The sequence below is a fragment of the Podarcis tiliguerta genome (assembly GCF_965153285.1).
Source record: "Podarcis tiliguerta genome assembly, chromosome: 5".
Classification (NCBI taxonomy): Eukaryota; Metazoa; Chordata; class Lepidosauria; order Squamata; family Lacertidae; genus Podarcis; species Podarcis tiliguerta.
The window spans coordinates 60,978,920-60,998,086 of NC_139538.1; the positions used below are offsets into that span (position 1 = coordinate 60,978,920).

At 42.1% G+C, this 19,167-nt stretch overlaps 1 protein-coding gene across 1 annotated transcript in view; it reads right to left on the bottom strand.

The window, feature by feature from the left end:
- Positions 1-19,167, bottom strand: part of DNTT (DNA nucleotidylexotransferase) — a gene marked incomplete at its 5' end in the record, with an annotated part of 91,933 nt that overhangs the window by 37,127 nt on the left and 35,639 nt on the right. The gene's annotated exons all lie outside the window — the stretch shown is intronic.

Consider the following 19,167-nt stretch of genomic DNA (forward strand, 5'->3'; position numbering starts at 1 on the left):
CCAATCTGTCACTGTTTTATATGAAGTCATAAAATACATGGCTCGAGTTTTCCTTTTGCTGTCTTGGCAGATCTTGTAAATTGCATTCCTTTCCAATCAAGCATTTCAAATGACATCATGGCAACTTCCTGCATGCATAAATTTTTGTGAGTGCCAATCAATGCTGAAGGGATGGGGGGGGCAGAAGCCTTCTACTTGTTTAAATAAATAAATAAAAGACATACACCCCAGTGAATATTGATGCGTATTCGTGGACCAGCTGTACTCAGCTGAAATGTTAAGAGCATACAGTCGGCAATTCTTAGTCTTAAAACATCTATCTGGGTTTTGCATACACGCACAAAATAACTGTCAGCACATTTCCTCACGCTCTGCAGCAAAATTTTCTAATAGGTGAAATGTCCTGTGTGACATGATAAAACAGACTGGACAATCCAGAATTCAGACCTTTCATTGAGATTAATTCTGATCTGTGTTCAGGCCTGGCTATGTGCCCAAATCAGCCTCAGTCACCCTGATGGGTTAGCTGTACTGAGAATGGGACAAAAGCTCTTGTCCCTGATTCTCAATCACTCTGTTGTTTTTGATGCTGTTGATCATGGACCAGTTCCATGGGATGGTTATTGAGGGACTGTCTTACAGTGATTTTGCTTCTTCCTATGAGGTCAAGAGCTCTTCAACTGCATATCTAATGCTGTACTGTTTTTAACACTTGATTGGGAGCCGCCCAGAGTGGCTGGGGAAACTCAGCCAGATAGGCGGGGTATAAATAATAAAATATTATTATTATCCCAGCCAGATGGGCGGGGTATAAATAATAAATTCTTATTCTTATTCTTATTCTTATTCTTATTATTTTACACTGGTATAGCTTGACCACAGTATCCAAGCATTGATAACATCAAGACTGGGTTACTTCCCTTGGTGTTGGTGCTGAAACTCCAATTAGTGTAGAATGCAGAATCATTTTGTAGCATAACAGCCGGCAGAAGTGAGATCCTACCAGCACATTATAGTTCTGTTCAAAGATCTGCTCAGGCTGCAGATTTACTAATCGACCAAGCTCAAGGTTTACATACTGATGGTTGATTAGTAAGATATTAAGTCCTAATATCTTGGGACCCATTTACTTGACGGATTATTGAATTATTTGAGGGATCACTGATCAATGAAACTCAGTGGGTGAACTGGGGCCAGTCTCTGAGCCTAACCTACCTTGTTGTTGTTGTTGCAAGGATAAAATGGTGAGAAGAACCAGCTACTTTCTTGGAGGAAAGGTTGGATATAAATGTATTGATAAATAAACAACAATTTGAAGTACCGTACTTTTCGCACCATAACACTCAGTTTCCCCCCCTAAAAGGTAAAGGGAAATGTGTCTGCATGTTATGGAGCGAATGCAGGCAGGAGGAGCCGCTCTTGCTGGCTGTTCGGCAGCCTCTCTTCCTCCACTTGGCTTGCTGAGAAGCCGGCAACAGCTGAGTGTCAGGAGACAGACTTTCTTCCTCCTGTCTGCCTGCTCTATGGCTTTTTGGCGAGGTGGGATAAGGGAGGCAGCTCGGAAGCCGGCAAGAGGTGCACGCAGCATGTAAAAGCCAAGGTGGGGAAAGGGAGACAGCCTCTCTTTCTCCTGTCTGCCTGCTCTATGGCTCTCCCTTACACAAATGTAAGCGGCTCTTACTCTGCTTTCTTTACAATGATCCGGAAGGAGGGATAAAGAGGGCATCCCCTTCCATCCCTCCCCCAGCACCTCACCGGTAAATTCAAACAAAGCAGCTTACAAGGCTCGTGTCCCTGAGTCTCCTCCTCCTCCGGTTCGAGGCAAGGCAGCTGCACAAATGTGAGTTCCCCCTCTCTCTTCCTTCCCTCCCCCCCTCCCTCTTCCAACTTCAAAAAATATTGGGGGGGACAGCCAGGTAAGCCCCACTTACATACCACAATGGGGGGTGGGGGATGACGCCCTCAAATATTTAATGGGGGGGTGAAGGCACCTAGGCCCATAGGAGTTGGCTGCTTTGCCTAGGACAAATGTGAGCTCTCTATCTCTCTTCCCCTCCCTCCCTCCCTCTTCCAACTTCAATAAAATATTGGGGGGGGCAGGTACAGGTAAGCCCCATCTCACAGACTGCAATGATCTCAAGACAAAGTGCATGCACACTGGTACCTTATATGAATGGCAATGCCCATCAGCATGGGGGGAGGATGACTCCCTCAAATATTTAATGGGGGGGTGAAGGCACCTAGGCCTATAGGAGTTGGCTGCTTTGCCTAGGACAAGTGTGAGCTCCCCCCCTCCTCTTCCTTCATCACTGTATTGGAGATACCATACAATACTGACAATTCCTTCATTCACGTGAGCACAAAGCACGGATCCACATGGATCCTCAGGATTTTTGCACTTGATCACCCCAAATTCACCATCAGATCACATAGCATGTCCATGGCTACAGCTTGCACCAAAAAAATCACACACCCACTGTTGCCTGGGGCCGCAGTGGTGCAAAAACGTGGTTACAAAGCACGGATCCACATAGATCCTCAGGATTTTTGCATTGGGCTACCCCAAACTCACCGTCAGATCACATGTCTGTGGCCACAGCATGAACCACAAAAATCATACATCCACTGTTTCGTTTAGAATATTTTTTTTTCTTGTTTTCCTCCTCTAAAAACTATGTGTGTTATGGTTGGGAGCATGTTATAGAGCAAAAAATACGGTACACATGCTCTCAAACCATGTAATTATACAGCTCAACAAGAGCTGCATAATCAAAGATTCAATACCAATCCTTATCTGACGACAAGACAATGAAGCGACTGTTACTTTTGCCCAAAGGCCCAATGAAACAAGAATATTTTAACCTGATGTCAGCACCAACCAAACAGATCCAAGTTGATGATGACAAAACCAACAGGGCCTCCCTGGCAGACCTCAAGTTATAGGTACTCTGGAATTTTAATCATTTCAATGAGGATAGGGAACTTGTGGTCCTCTAAATGTTGCTGGACTACAACCTCCATCTTCCCTGGCCATGCCAGTGGGGACAAATTCTGGAGGGTCATGGATTTGCTCCTTCTTAATTAAACAATTGACCTCACCAGTGCCTATACCAGTCCCAATACCAGTGCATTTCCTTATCTCCCTAATCAAGGTGGTTGAGGGTTCTTATGCTTGAGAAGAAGTGGCTTTAAACCACCCTGCAATAAATCCCATGGTTAATATTGCATTTTACAGGTATGGCCAAGGTTAATTTCTGTCTCCAATTATAAAAAACATTAAATCCATTTAAGTTGCACCCTCAGATTGCCTCCAAGCCCAAATGCCTTTCTCAGCTGCACTCCAAGCCTCATGATCCACCTACTTACATGCAGCCACAGTGGATTTTTAAATGTTAAAAAACTTAACAAACGAAAACATTTCTAGAGAAAATAAGTTTAAAAGACCACGACGTGTTCCTGCCTTCTGTTTTGGGATAGATGCTAGCTACAAAACACACAGCTGCACTCAAATCCTGGAGTTTGCCTTTGTTTACTGTGAGGATCTCCCATTTCCAATAATCGCCTGCATGGGAGTAAATCCCATTGAACTCCTTGGGTAGTAGGCCTGCATAAGAGTGCATTGCAAAATAAACCAGAATTCTGTATCCTGGGAGTGGGACATGCTACTCTAGGGTTGTTGTTTTTAATCTCTCTAGGCTCAATTATCATCAGCATTCTGCAAATCCTGGAAATTCACAGGTCCTTGTCAGCTCATTATGGTGAGGTTAAAAAAAAGTGTGTGTTTTAACTTTTCAGCTAAAATACTTGTGCTTACCTCAGGAATCCCCTGAGTATGAGGAGAATACTGCCTTATTTTATGGTGGCCCAGTTTTGTTTCTAAACAGTTAGGCACTCTGCTACCTCAGTTTGCTGTTAATGTTAGAAGGAATGGTAGAACACATCTAGTAATGCCTTTTTAAGGCTTTTATTACTTTTTATTCAGAATTTTACCAGCAGACGCCTTAATTTAAAGACTATTTTTACATAATCTGCTAACCAAAGTTACTAAAGTATAAAATGGATTAGTGGGAAGAGCCAGATTGCTCAAACAATAACCAAGTGATTGCTCCACTTTCATTAATAATGTAGCTGTGGAAAAGAGAAAGGTCAGCTGCATAAAAATTATTTACTGAAATAAGTGGACAGTGTTTCAGGTTATTAATTATGAAAGCTCTGTATTCTGAAAATCTGATTTTATAATGCTATTTGTTTCACTTTTTAAACAACTGCTAGAAAGAGGTTTGTTTTTTTTGAAGCAAGGCAATTTCAATTTACTAGTTCCCATTTTTATTATCCAAAAGAGAGTTGTTTGTTTTGGAATTATATTTCTATTCTCCTTACTCAGAATCTCTCTCACACACACACACAAATAAGTTTGAGCGATGATACTCTATTGGGGGGGAAGGAGGAGGAAGACATTTTTATTTATCGAAGCTCTAATAAAAGTAACAAATTACTTAATGGCAGCAATGTTTGCTGGGTTAATGCAGTCTGATGTGCTGGGGGAAGTGTGCTTTCAACTCGAACTCCCTCTGTCTGCTTTGAAGGTTTTGAAGTGATTTATTTCATTGTCTCACTTACCGCTGAAACTTCTAATATGCTCTTTTTAAATGCACGTCTATTTTAGCATGTCAACAAACATAGCAGTGTTGTTGTTTTTAATCCTTCAAAAGATAATGCTGTCAGTCCATCGTTCTGTTCATGCTCTGATGGATCTGAGGCAACGGGGCGCTCCTGTGTAACTGGGCTTTCCTTTTCCTTTTAATGAACAGAGAAGAACTATCTGGGTTCATGTCCTGCCACCTCTTTTGAATGGAAATGGAAACCCAGAAGAATATATAGAATATATTTAGAAATCTATGCTGGTATCCAAAATACAAATCTCGCTCTCGCATTCATCTGAAGTGGACCAGCCCCATCAGAATCAGCCAACCATAAGCAAAATGGTTGCTATTGGCTTCCAGCGCAATTGTAGTAGAAGTTATGTAAACATGACAGCTTTTCTATTAAAGTGCTCTGAAGTGAAAAACAGATTACTTAAATTCAGCCAAATGAAGAAAATCACACCGGTTGGACAGTCCTTTAACATAAAATGGGAATCGTGTTCCTTTTCTCTATGAATTGGTGCAGGGATGGCAGTAATGAGTGCACAGCTGTTTACACAGCTGGTGAAGTCAATGAGACATGAAAGGGACTCATTTTGGAAAGTTAAGTTGTCCAAACTTTGGGTTGTTTCCTTCACTGCTATTCTTTCTTTCTTTCTTTTTTCCAAAAAATAAATAGGTGCCTGAAATTTGATACGCTCCATCGTGGTTGTTTTTTCCTGTTTACTTCCAGAAATGGGCCACCATTTTTGGTACCAGTGAAGGTGATCTTACTTTTTAAGAGATTCTTTTAAATGACTTCATGATTCAATCTAAGTAGTGTTATGGATTTGCGGGGAGCAAGGATCCCCTAAAATTCCTGAGTGCCAAGTTCTTCCCCATAATCTCTGAAATTAGTGGGGTTTGAAGTCAAGCCATCTTCCTCAGGAGATTGGGTTAGATGGGTGCTATCAAAGAACGTGAGAAGAGTCATTTCCCTAACGAAATGCAAAACATTCAGCAGCAGACAAGGAGAAGGTGAAGTTCCTCTCTCACTGTTAGCAGAAGGAGGGGGAGGTTGCCGGGGCAACAGTGGTCATGATGTCACCACAGGGGGAAAAGGGGTGAGGATTGGGGGGCAGGGGTTTCTTGGAAGGATGAACAGGAAGTGAGCAGAACTCAATGCACTTTGGCTGGCAGAGACCAGGGACTGAGAGACCAGGGGCTGTGGTTGGCTGCTGCCATAGCCCCAAGCTTGCTGAAGCTATGAAAGGAGCAATGAGAGACAATCTTGGGGTTTAATGTTCTGACCCTGCCCCCCTCATTGTTGTATGGCATGGTGCAAAAGGCTCTTCTTCTTAACTGTTTGGCATCTGTCTATTAAGCAAAAGATCACCTCATCCCATATAGACCCACTCAAACACTGCAATCTGTGGAACTGGCACATATGTTCATTCCACATTTGTAAGGAAGCAATCTTTTAGTGTGGCAGGCAGCTCCTACACTGTGCAACTCCCTGCCCATTGACATCAAACAGACGCCTTCGCTGTATTCTTTTCAGTGCCTGCTAAAAACATTTCAGTTTAGGCAAGACTTCCCAGGCAGGTAAAGCTGATGTGTATTTTATTCTATAACTTTAGCTTACGATGTATACTTTTAACTGTGGATTTTCTTCGTTTTGCTTTTAAATTTGATTTTTATTGACAATTTTAATATGCATTTTATATCTTTTGTAAACAGCTTAGAGGTTTTAAGCAGCGTAGGAAGGTTGTTAAATAAATAAATAACATAACATTTTGGAGGGACTTGGGAATTAGGTCTCATACATTGGATGATAAACAAACTCCCGTTGAATTTTTGTACAGAATGTAATTGTTGTGGCTTCCCCACCATGCTAATTTGATTTGTGTGAATCATTTCCTTTAAATTGCTGTTGCTCTCGGAGGTCACAATTAAATTCATCCATATGGATCTACCAGCAAATTGGTTTCACTGAAACATTGCTAAGACTTCTTTGAGACTTATTCTCTCTTCCCCCTTATTCTCTTTGTACAGTTGTTTCAAATATTGCAAACAGCCTTCTTCCACACTCATCTGGTCCTGTTTGTTTTGTAATATCCCCAAAAGGTCTTGCATCACAAAGCTGTCCAGGCAATAGTTGAAGATGAATGCAGAATTCATCATGTAGAAAGCTGGCACTGCTTATTTTGCAATGTCCAAAACTTAGGCAAATGTATCCTTCTTTAAAGTATTACCAGGGAGTTAGAACAGATTCTGTACAGAATACATGTACTCACTATTAACTTTCAGGGTTTCTGTTATATATGTGGAAGGTTGGACCCAGGCCAGGCTAAGTATTTTTCAATGCAATGGAAGCAATGGGAAAAAATGAATCTGTCCCTTTCCATATACAGAAACTGACAGGACAGCCAGTTGTATCTTATTTCACTGCCACTACGAAAGCATTCACGCAACCATACCTAAGGGCAACAGGCATGCTCAGGAATGCAGCTCTGTTTTCCAAGCAGGACTGGCCCACCTGTTAGTCAAACAGAGATCTTTTGCTCAGGTGGCAGACTGGAAGACCAGTGGATTTGCCTGGCCAGCCAGCCACCACAGTTTAGCACTAGGAATGCTGCGGCCATTTCATCAAAGTGATCAGTGGGACTCTTACATAGTTTTTTTGCTCCTTGCTATTATAGTCATGCCTTGGTTCTCGAACGTAATCCATTCCGGAAGTCTGTTTGACTTCCAAAAACGTTCGAAAACTGCAGCTTTTGATTGGCTGCAGGAGCTTCCTACACTCAATCGGAAGCTGTGGAAGCCACGTCGGATGTTCAGGTTCCAAAACCGGAACATTTCTGGGTTTTCAGCGTTCAGGATCCAAAATGTATGAGTATCAAGACATTCGAGAACCAAGGTATGACTGTATATGTGAGGTGGCTCGACAGAGTGCCTCCCTCACTCTAACATGGTAAATACTGCTTCAAGTAGTAAATAGTTTACTACTATTAAGCTTTAAAGAATCCTTCAGCATCTGGTGTTTCACCACAGCAAGATACTGTCCGGTGTGAAGCCCTGGAGAGCCTCAGCACGCTCAGTGCTGCTGCAGTGACAAAAGCAACGAACAGGGCCAGGTCAGGACATTTTGCTACCTGAGGCAAAGGACACAGTGACACCTCTTCCTTTCCACATTCAGAAGCTAAATGGACTGGCAGCTGAATCTTACTTCAGCACTGATGATCTAACAGTGCTCGGTATTGCATCTGAAGGCAGCCACTCTCAATCCCACCTTGTCTCCCAGTCCTCTGCTGCCTGAAGCAGCTGCCTCATTCTGCCTAACGATAAGGCTGGCCCTGACAAAAGGAGGATGACAGTGTTCAAGGGCAGCCAGGGGACAGGTGGCATCAGGTGTCAGAGTGTCTTGCACCAGCTCAGTCTCTAACACCTCTCCACTTCTCCATGCCCCACTGCCTGAGGTAGCTACCGTACTTCATTCTGCCTAATGGCAGGCCAGCTGTGATTATGGGCAGCAAAATGAGCAATCTGACCATTGAGGCTATGATACCTATTTACTATTTAAAACATGGGAAGATAGAGTTGCATCCATATACTCAGAGCAGACCCATTGCAATTAATGGACCTAAGTTAGTTGTGACCATTCATTTCAGTGGGTCTACTCTGAGTAGGACTATTGTTGGAAGCAAATTCCCTACTCAAGGAAACTATTTTTCTTGCAAAGCCTCCACAACCCTACAGAAATAAAATATTGACACTGAAGAAGGAATGTATTTATACATAAGATGAAAGAGGAACAAAACAGCCCTAGAATAGCAAGAACATGTCAAGCTTTTTGCTTGCATTGCTCAGGGGAAGGAATAAACAATGCTATTTAAAGATGAGAGGGTTTGTAAGTGTAAACGGTAGATAGATCAGAAACAAAGAAGAGATGCCAGCTTGCTGCTGCTTTTGACTAGGGAACTTAAACATTAAGTTTGCCCGTTCTTGACAATTAACTCTCTTAATCAGTCCCAGCGAGTAAGAACAATGTTAAGGGTGGTGACTTTGCTACTAAAGGCTACTGCTGATGGGGTTCTGGATCCATTGGCTCGGAAAAAAAGGTGGTATTTCCTATTCTGCTTCACCAAATTGCGCATCCTCCCATTACCAGGACACAGTTGAGGATTACCAATAAGGCAGATTTTGCAGCCCCTAAAAGCACAAGAGCAGCAGGAGGAGGAGGGAAGGAAGGAAAGATTGCCATTTGCAGCAGGGATGGGCAGGATCCAATCCTGCAGGATCTACTTCATTTTTTTACTAGAACCCCAAGATCTGACATCCACAGCCAAGTGCATAATAGTGGCTGGGGGGGGGGGAGAGCCAATAACCTCCTGCACCACATGAGCCATACACTGGGTTGGCCTGCACATACAAGCACATTAACCACATCTGAATTATAACATCAGATATTCCAACATGTGCAAATGCTATGACTCACCAGCAGAGCTGCACAGAGCCTTGGTCAAAGGCAACCAATTGTGACTCTTATTTTTACAGGGGAGGGGTACCAATGCTGAAAGAGAAGCAATTAGCACAAAACCAGCCATGGAGGAGAATCATTTAAAAAATAAAATAAGCTATTTATATTGGGCCTTATCTGGCATTCTGGGTCTGCTTGTGCAAGAATTCCTGGGCTAGTTGCACAGCAGACTGTGCAATCCATTGCACAGCAAAGTTACCAGCAACCTTTTGCTCACCAATGTTCCACTAGCACCAAACATTTCACCAGTGGAACAAGTATACTGCTAAGTGCATTTAAACTAGAGCTGTATTGGATACAACCCATTGATTTGGAATCAAGAGGGCACATGATGCAGTCACCTTGCAGAAATTAAGCTGATCTGGGTGTAGTCAGTACCTGGTTGGGAGACAGCCTACTGGTCTACAAAACCCTTGCTGGTCTATTGCAAATCACACAGCAGAGATCTATCTATCTATCTACCTTTTGCCCATCCTGGATTTGAGGACCTTGAATATCAATTGCCAAATTTAGAACCCAAAGATATGTAAATCTGTTTCATCCCCCCCCCCCCCCGTGTCCATTTAGCAGTTGGAACATTCCAATTATAATCTTCCAGTGTACTGTCTGTTCTCACAGTTGTATGAAATCCAATTATGGAACATAGGAAGCTGCCTTGTACCAAATCAGACCATTTGTCCTCTTAGGTGAAAGCTGTTTCCTAGTTCTGCTGGAGCTCTCAGTGGCCTTTGATACCATCAACCATAACATCCTTCTGGACTGTCTAGAGGGGCTGGGAGCTGGGGGCACTGTTATACAGTGGTTCCACTCCTTCCTCCTTGGCCGTGTACAGAGAGTGGTGTTGGGGGATGAGTGTTCAGACCCCTGGGCTCTCACTTGTGGGGTGCCTCAGGGTTCCCCATGCTTTTCAACGTCTACATGCAGCTGCTGGGAGAGATCATCAGGACGTTTGGGCTGGGTGTCCATCGTTATGTGGATGATACCCAGCTCTACCTCTCTTTTAAATCAGAACCAGTGAAGGCAGTGAATGTCCTGTGTGAGTGTCTGGAAGCGGTTGGAAGATGGATGGCAGCTAACAGACTGAGGCTGAATCCTTACAAGACAGAAGTACTGTTTTGGGGGGACGGTGGCGGGCAGGTGCAGAAGACTCCCTGGTCCTGAATGGGGTAACTGTGCCCCTGAAGGACCAGGTGCGCAGCCTGGGAATTATATTGGACTCACAGCTGTCCATGGAGATCAATTCTGTGTCCAGGACAGCTGTCTACCAGCTCCATCCCTACGACCACTACTCTCCATTTTGGTACTTTTAAAGGCCTACTTTTTTCTGACACCTTTTCAGCCAAGATTACTTATTGAATGAAATTTTAATGGGAACTCCTGGAAGAGCTTTGGTCACTGTATGGACTAACTCCCCCCATCCAAGAGATGTGTGAGATACAGTAAGCCTATCGCTTAAAACCTCAGTAATCTTTAGTCTTTGATTTGATCCTATAAATAATAAAGTGCATGTCCTGAAAAATCAAAAGCTCCAGCTTTCCTTCTTGAAAAACTTGCAGAATTTCTCACTGTCTCATTCTTAGACAAAATAACTCTGCTGAGGCTACAAGCATGTAAAAGGAGAAATGAACAGAAGACCACTGCCCTCTTCAGATTATTAGAAAACCATTTGATAACAATTCTGTTGCAAAATACTGCTAATCCCATCATTGATCTTGGCTGAGGTTGGTTTGTATAGAACATCTTGACATTCCTCCCACAGATTTGAAAGTGGTACATTCTTCAGAATGATCCCCTTCCATTTTATTGTCAGGCAACAATTGCTTGTGCAGTCTCACTTTAAATAAGAGCAACATTTTTATGTAATTCAGATTTTTTCACATCTGCCTTGGCAGTCTCTCATCATAAATTATCAGAACACATGATCAGCAGACACTCAGTATTTGAAGCAGAAAATCTAGCACTTAAATTCATCTCAATAATTCAGTTTTAGTACAGTTGGCATATACTTTGGCTGCAGAACCACCAAACCACTGCTGTAGTGCACCACACATTCTAATAGTGCCTGGGGGCAAGCGAGTTTAAGTAACTGCAGAGTGTAACATCTGAGAAGATAAATGTCTCAAAGAAAATGAGCATGGCTGATATGTTGCTTGTTGCCTGCTGAATACTTTCCTTTCCATTGCAATACAAAAGTGTAGGCAAACATGGTTGCTAAGAAGCTGCCCATGAATACTGCCTGGGTTCTTCCTATGGCTGAGCCAAAATATCCCAGATACAATCAGAGTTCCTCAAAGGGTATCTAATCTGAACCTCTGTCAATGCACAAAATTCACCTGCTGCAGCAACCCTGATAGGTTGTATTCTACCTCTGCTTGGAAACCTCTCATGAAGAAAAAGACCACCACATTCTGGTGGAGGTTCCCCCCCCCCCCCACTGTCAAACTGTTTGTGCCAGCATCAGAAAGTTCATCCTAAATGTTCAATACAAACTCCCTTTCTTGTAACTTTAATCCATTGATTTCAGCTCCACCCTCCACCATCTCCATTTGCTCCACCAACTTGGGCTACTTTAAAAGGAGGATCAGACAAAATCATGGCAGGCAAGACCATCAGGCTCTATACTGCCTCTGGGATCAAAGGCAGCATGAAAGAAGAGGAAATAAATTTTACTGCTTGCAGTGCTTTAAAAGAAAATATAATGAAAATGATGTACAGATGGTATATATATATATAACACCAGTAAAACTAGCCAAGATGTACAAAACAAATAATAAATGTTGGAAATGTAAAGAAAAGGAGGGCAATATGTGGTGAGAATGTAAAAAAGTAAAAGACTTTTCATGATTTACAATGAAATTTTTAAAAATGTTGAAATATACATTTCCAAAAACCCCCCCCAAAAAACCCAGAAGCTCTTTTACTTGGTTTGGTAGGTCCAGAAATTCATAAGAATGATAAAAAATTGTTTTTATATGTGACTACTGCAGCTAGTCAAACAACAATAGCGATAGGTACACAAAAATGGCATTATGTCAGACTTCAGTGCAGCGAAGTCATAGTCCTTTCGACATGCTTACACAGGCAAAGAGAGAGAACTCCATCATGTCAGAATTAGGGTCGTTGATTTCCCTGTTTGATATTCAGGCTTATATTTCTCTCACTATCCCCACTTCTAAGTACAGTGAAGGTTTTATCTCAGTAGGAGTCTCCGCTTTGTACAGATGGTTTTGAGAGCCTGTCACAGAGAAATTAAAATAAAGCTGAAACAACGGTATTGTGAGCAAATCAAAGATGGTGCTGAACACACCAAAGGGTTGCAGTTCCTCTCTCAAAGTATCCATAATGCCATTATTTATAAGCCTATGTGTCTTTAAAGCGCTTGAATTGGCTGTGGAGATATTATATTAAATCGTATTACATGAACACAGAAAAGATGGCTATAGAGACCACAGGGGAAGTTCTAAGTTTGTTTTGAGATTGCACTATACACAAGGTATAAAAAGAAAGAAAAGCTAATCATGGTTCTTTGCGTTGTTAACTTGTTGTTTCCCATTCACGTTCGTCAAGTGATTTTAATTGAGCGAATCATTTTCTTTTAATAATATTTAACAGGCTGTTTCCTTTGCATACTCAACAGACACACAGAGATCCCTTTCCCCCCCTACCAGGAGTTCATTCACTAAAACAGGGATCTCCACAAGAAGTGCTATTCTTTTGACATTGCTTCCTAATAAATGGATTAAATGAGCCATGAATATTGGCATTTAACCAATAATAAAAACTATCTTTATTTATTTAAAACGTATCAGATTTGCTTCACCTTAAAAGGCTAATTGAAAAGGCTATTCAGGTCAGCTGCCGGTATTAAAGTCGACTGAATCACATTAAATGCTATTTAAAGGATGTGAACGGGCTCAAAGAAAAATTAAACCAGGGCCATTAAAATTTAATTTGACTTAGCAATGCCATTAACATTTTGGTTTTATGCAATGGCAGGCTTTCTAAAAATATGTCCGTATAATTTAGAAGCCCGGAGTTGTCAAGTGGATGGCCCTCGTGTAGGAAAAATGATGATGCGTGACCTTAAAAGAAAAATTATAGAAAGAATCAAAGGTGATAACTTCATTGGCTCCTGTGGGTATTTGACAGCTTGCTCTTATGCGGTATGCAGATGAATGCATTCACATGAACTACTCACAAGGAGAGCTCTCTTTTCTTTTTTTAGACCCATTTCATTCACTCCACTCCATTTCCTGTTATTGCTTTGCCGTCCTTGTTTGCATATCATCACCAACACTCTTTGAGACGCCACAGGAGACCACAGAGATGGGCAGTTATGCATTGGAGATAATTGCCAACAAGTGTGTGTCTCACTTGTAAGGGTCACATTAATCGGCAGCCAGTCCCTTGTAGAGCTTTTGAAGATGTCTGTGCAGTAATAAACATCTATCAGCTTGCTTGTGACAAAGAGCATTAAAGAATGCCAGTGAATTATGTTAGCATGCAAGGGACTGCAACCTCTCCAGTATGAAATGGAATAAGCTTCCAGTATGACAGTTACTGAATCCTGTACTAACTGCCTGAAGATGAAAGTGTCACCTTTTAGTGTCATTTATTAATATTATATTTCCATGATATTTTATTGATTTTGTTATTATTGATGTGCACTTTTATGAAAACCACTTTGGGTTCTGGTCAACAATAAACAAAGTGGTTTATAAGATTCTGATAAATTTTGAATGCACTTAAATACCTAACAGAAAATCCTAGATGTACTAGAGGTTGCAAAAGCATGGTTAATGTCAGTTCCCTGTTCTTCATCGCTCTCCTGTGGGAAATAGAAGCAAAGATCTGATCCAAGAACAAGGACTGGAGAAACTGGAGTCCTCCAGATGTTGCTCCCTAGCCAGCTTGGCCAGTGGCCATGGATAATAGAAGCTGAAGTCCATTCCCCATCCCAGATTTAGAGGGTTTTCAGAATGAAAGGAGCTCAGCTTTCTTCTCTCTTCCCTTAGAAGATGGTGCTTAACTCTGATCCTGCCTGGTTCTCAGCAGAATCACAGCTTAACTTCCTTCTATCTACCACTGAAGGACAAGACAGAAGGAAAATAAGCGTTACTGAGCAGGAGCTGTAGAGCAGGGTGCAATGCACCTCTCTTACAAGAGAGGTGCCAGGATCAGCCCCCTCCCCAAAAGCTCAGTTCTAGGAAGTTTACTTAGGGTTCGTCCAAATTTCTGCTTGTCCTGTGCCTAGAAAGCAAAGGTCCAAGTAGTTTTCCCTTTGCCCTGCTCCTGTCCCAGGGAAAACAGGCTCTTGAACCTGGTAGTTTGCTGAAAATCTGATTGCTGTTGGCTCCAAATGAGCACTAAAGAGCTGCTTTCTACAGGGGAAAGCAGTGGGACAAGAGGAAGAGCAGATAAGCCACTGGATGTTTTCATTGAAAGTGCCGGTCACTACACAGAGTCTCTCCCTGGAGGATCACACGTATCACACAAGCTGTTCTAGACTGAACCCAGAATAAACAAATCGCAACAACCATTTACATGGTTTATTGTGTAGTGTGTCAAATGCAAAGTGGAAGTAGCTGAGTGAAAACTTCAATGCATGCTTCCAGGATTAAATGTATACACTTCAGTAGACATTTTTCTTCCAGAAGTTATCATTCTTTTAGCAGTAATTAACAAGGCAGTTTCTGAGTGATGAGCAGCTGTGTGGACCTACATTAGGGTTCAGCATTGCTGAGCAGTACCTGAGGCCAACACTCCATCTGCTGCTGCCTGTTCACCTGCCATCTCTAAGTATTTGAGCAGTAATAGGAGCAAGAAGGAGAAGTATTTCTCCTTCTGGGCCAGGAGAGAGGGCAGGTAGTGACCGTAGGAAATAGATGTATCCACTCATGGAGGGAACCTCACTGAGGATATCTTGCTTAAGGGTCTCCCAACATCTGGCATTGACAATAGTGCTAGAATAGGGTTTTCTTTTTCCTTAAATAAACACACACACATACTGCATTTTGGTTATCTCGGGACACATCTTCCTGGGGCCACCTTCTGCTCCTAGAATTGGAGGTGTATTTCAGCACCACTATGCAGACAATGCTACAAAGGCAGCATAGGTAACATGCATCGCAGTGTTTGCAATAGGTCAATGATGTCAACTCTCAAACAGGCAGCGGCTCAAGAATGAATGATGAGACAAGCTCAAAAGAGACAGAGCCTAGGACTTTGCCAATCAGAAGGTCGGTGGTTCGAATCCCCGCGACAAGGTGAGCTCCCTGCTCCTGCCAACCTAGCAGTTCAAAAGCATGTCAAAGTGCAAGTAGATAAATAGATGCCACTTCAGCGGGAAGGTAAACGGCATTTCCATGCACTGCTCTGCTTCGTCAGAAGTGGCTTAGTCATGCTGGCCACATGACCCGGAAGCTGTACGCCGGCTCCCTTGGCCAATAAAGCGAGATGAGCGCCGCAACCCCAGAGTCGGCCACGACTGGACCTAATGGTCAGGGGTCCCTTTACCTTTACCTATGCAGGCAACACCACAAAGACAGCATAGGTAACATGCATCGCTGTGTTTGCACTAGGTCAATGATGTCAACTCTCAAACAGGCAGTGGCTCAAGAACACAGAGCGCATTTGATTTAGGTGATCTGGAAGCACCAAATTAGCACATGCCCTTGTCTTGTGCACATGTCTCTTTTGAGCTTGTCTCATCATTCAGAGTTAGTCTGATGCTGCTCATATAGCTCACTGCATAACATGTCACTCAAATTCTCTTGCAGTAAATTTTTGAAAACGCACCAGATCAGCAACTTCTATTAAACGCATCCGCAAAGAACTCTCTAGACTGAGACTGAATGTTTTTTCAGTGGGTTATACGACGGAATGGATTGGTGGGGTCCCTGGGGGGAAACCCTGATGTACAGCGGAGTAGTTTACCAGAGGCAGAACTGAGGGCATGGCACATGTCCAAAGGCTCTTCTTAGCCTCTGTCCTTGACAGAACAGCCAAATCCCACTAGGATTTGTTTAAGTTAGAGAATGTACAAACCAATTGATTGTCTCAAGCATCCATGCAGCAAAATTACCACAATGCTCCCTTAAAGTAGATTTGTTCCCACCAAAAAAAGGGAAATAACAGCTTGATAACACAGTTGTCATCCCCAGAATTGCACAGTGAAGAAATCTACAAAAATTACTGTCATTTGCACTAGAGCATCTCAGTGCAAATTCTCTTTTCCTTTATTACAGCTAATGTTTCAGACAAAGGAAAAGGCGTAGAGAAATCACAGCTAGGTACAAAGTGGCAACATCGTTTACTGTGTTAACATCCAAGTACCATGCAGACTTACCTCCCTGACTGAGATGGTTTTCAGCCAACGATTTACTTTAGATCTATACCGTTCTGGCTGGGTGATATATGGCAGGCTGTACTCCTTTAATCTCTAAAGCAGCCTTTCCCAACCCAGAGTCCTTCAGATAGTTTGGACTACAATTCCCATCAGCCCATATCGCCAATAGCCAGGAATGATGGGAATTGGGAGTTCAAAACACCAGGAGAGCACCAAGTTGAGAAAGTCCTAGGCTTTGCCTTTGTTCCAAATTAGCCTTGAAAGAGAAGGGATGCCTTAATATTGATTTAAGAGTGAGAAATAAACAAAACTTCCTTAGTGACAGGTTTAAAGTCTTACACTTCTTGTTTGGTATAAGGTGGTACCTACCTATTATTGTACAGCAGCAGTACATAATATGTGGCAGTCCACATTGATAACTCATAATATCATGTGCTGATTCTTAACAAAATGTGTCTACTGATCTGCTTTGTTCAACAGCCTTAATAAATAAACAATAAAATGCATTCCCATTGACGGTGTGGGTGGAAAAGCAGGAGATATATTTAGTCTTTTATCACAGCTGTTCTAAATTTACACAAGACTTTCTGCTTTGCCATTTGTTTTTCAAAAATCACCCAGATACAAGTGTGATTGCTGAAAGGCATTTTTATCATCTCCCAGCCTGGTACACAGAGAGACACAAGCTAAAAGTTGCAAATCACAAGAGGGGGGAAAGAACATTTGATATTCAGCTGGGTTTTTACTTCCACTACACATGCACAAGAAAAAGTACAACTTTCATGTAACCTAATCCCAACCACATTTACTCATAAGTAGGGCAGGGGGAGATTAGATTCAGTTTGCATTGAAAGGCAAACCAGCCTAATTCGTACTTTTTGAAACAATAAGCAAAGCAAAGCACAGTCAGCCTTCAAAATTTGTGCTCCCGTTGATTTTGCAATGCAGTTCTCCAGTCAAATAATGTGTACAAAAGTGCATATACTGGGGCAAAGATTGCACAAAAATGCATATGTTAGTGATATTAATATACACAAATACATTGTAATAAGGGAAACTGCTTTGAAAAAAGAGTGTATTATTAGGCAAAATGCCATGAAACATATGTACGTTAGGAGAGATTCACACTGGAATACTAATGAATATTCATGACGGTGTTTTTTAAAAAAATCACAAGCTGGTGTGGAAATGTGGACTGGAAAAATAAGAAACAACAATGAAATATTTGTCCATGTCTACTCAGAAGTAAGAGGGACATGGGTGGCTCTGTGGTCTAAACAACAGGGCCCAGGGCTTGCCGATTGAAAGGTCAGCGGTTCGAATCCCCACGACAGGGTGAGCTCCCGTTGCTCGGTCCCTGCTCCTGCCCACCTAGCAGTTCCAAAGCACGTCAAAGTGCAAGTAGATAAATAGGTACCGTTCTAGTGGGAAGGTAAATGGCATTTCCGTGCGCTGCTCTGGTTCGCCAGAAGCAGCTTAGTCATGCTGGCCATAGATTTGTGTTTCATATCTGCTTGCTATATTTTATTTGTTATGAGTAAGAGCTAACCGGTGGCTGACATAACCTGCATTTCACTTCAGGTCAGTGAAAAACCAGCTTGTTTTGTATGTAGGCATTTAAGAAAGTAGAAATGAAGTTTTGTTGCTTCTGAACTGAGCAGTGTGGCCTGATAGCTGACTCATGTGAAAAGATGTAAAAAAATGTGTGTCAGATTACTGCCAATAACCCAGATTACTGCCAATAACCAGTGACCTCTGGTTGAAGAACTAGCCATGTTTTATCTTATCACCTGAAGTCTCTGCCTCTCTGGAGTGACCTTTCATGTGCAGGAAATGTTGGCCAGAGAAGGAACCATACTTCAGCGCTTCTTAGGGACAATTAACATGACACTTTTGGAATAGTATAGCATGGGAAGTAGATGAATGTTAAAATCAGTGCTGAAATTATTGCTGGATTTCTTCACCACAAACAAGATGACAGGTCAGTACCACCATGGAACAACTAGCAAAACATTAATTTCCAACTCTGACAAACACTTAGCTAAAACTCAGTTCTTTGCAAAGCAGAGATATACAGTTAAATCTCAAGATATAAAAATGCAACACATGGGCTGAACAGATTGCAGAGAACTATCTTAGCTTCTGTTGTCATGTTTTGTTGATGTGGCATGTGTAAGAACCTTGGGGAAGAAAGTTGGATGAGTAATATATGCTTCACTTTCATATAAATGTACTTCAAAAGGTACAAAACAGAGAAACAAACAGCAATCACGTCTTCACTGTGCTGATAAGACAGCAGATTTACAGAAAACACGCCCCTCTTTCTAATACAACTAGGAAACAATGATCCACCCATTAATAAACTGTCTTGGGCTTCAGATCAATTTTCCTGAAGTTTAATACTTTTGGGATTATCAGGCTACTAAGTAGTGTCTGTATTCCCTTGTCAAAAAAGCAATATAGGGGAGAAATCATTTAAATAACAGAGAAGCAATCCTAGGAACCACGCACATGTCTGAATAAAATATAGCATTGCAGCAATAGACATATCTGTCTCAGAGAGGTCACTCTAGCCTTCAGAGCTGCTTCGAGAGTGTTGCCCTCAATCTGTCCTGCCTCTGAGACAGGTGTACATGTTGCTTCTATACACTGCTAGG